The 1,052-nt window shown below is 42.5% G+C and overlaps 1 non-coding gene across 1 annotated transcript; it reads left to right on the top strand.

Annotated features, from left to right (window-relative positions):
- Nucleotides 1-270: 270 nt before the first annotated feature.
- Nucleotides 271-375, top strand: LOC120095365 (U6 spliceosomal RNA). The gene has a single exon (XR_005490844.1). It is a non-coding gene; the product is annotated as a U6 spliceosomal RNA (small nuclear RNA).
- The last annotated feature ends 677 nt before the right edge of the window (nucleotides 376-1,052 follow it).

The raw sequence follows: 1,052 nt of genomic DNA on the forward strand, positions 1-1,052 counted from the left end.
GGTGTTCAATGGGATGTCACCACATAGACCGAGCTTAGGATAAATTATGTTTTCTTTTCCTTTCATGCCTGTTGCTGTGCACCTAGTGGATAAAGGGTTAACTCTTATTTGGAGAACTTAAGTCTGGGTGAAGGAGGTGGGGTTTGTTTTTTTTTCTTTTTTTCCCCCGGAGCTGGGGATCGAACTCAGGGCCTTGCGCTTGCTAGGCAAGCGCTCCACCACTGAGCTAAATCCCCAACCCCAAGGAGGTGGTTTTTAAATAGAAGTTTGGCTCATTTTGGCAGCACATATACGAAAATTGAAACCATATAGAAAAGATTCACATGGCCCCTGTGTGATGATGACATACAAGCTCGTAAAGTATTTCATATTTTAAAATAATTAAAATGAAATTGATTTTTGGAAATGGCTAAGGGGGAAACTGGGGGATGCAGTTTAATTGCTAAAAATGCTTGTCTAGAATGCTGGAAGCTCTAGGGTTAATCCTAGCCTCAAGTAGTACTTGCCAACAGAACCAAAGCCCTCAGGAGGCAGAAGCAGGAGAATCAGGAGCTAAAGGGCACCCTAGGCTTCAGGAGACCCTGTTTCAAAACAGCAAACAAACAAAATAAAGAACATGCTCGGGGCTGGGGATTTAGCTCAGTGGTAGAGCACTTACCTAGGAAGCGCAAGGCCCTGGGTTCGGTCCCCAGCTCCGAAAAAAAGAACCAAAAAAAAAAAAAAAAAAAAAAAAAGAACATGCTCATTTTGACCCTGCCTGTTGATCTTTTTTTTTTTTAGGTTTCTTTATTTTTATTTGTATGAGTACACTGTAGCTGTCTTCAGATACACCAGAAGAGTGCATCGGATCCCATTACAGATGGTTTTAAGCTGCCATATGTTTGCTGGGAATTGAACTCAGGACCTCTAGGAAGAGCAGTCAATGCTCCTAACTGCTGAGCCATCTCTCCAGACCCTGCCTTTTGATTGTAAGAAATTTTTTAAAAGTCCTGTTGAGGGCTGGAAAGTTGGCTCCACACTTAAAAGCACTTGCTCTTGTAGAGGACCAGGTT

Source organism: Rattus norvegicus, chromosome 10, assembly GCF_036323735.1.
Source record: "Rattus norvegicus strain BN/NHsdMcwi chromosome 10, GRCr8, whole genome shotgun sequence".
Classification (NCBI taxonomy): Eukaryota; Metazoa; Chordata; class Mammalia; order Rodentia; family Muridae; genus Rattus; species Rattus norvegicus.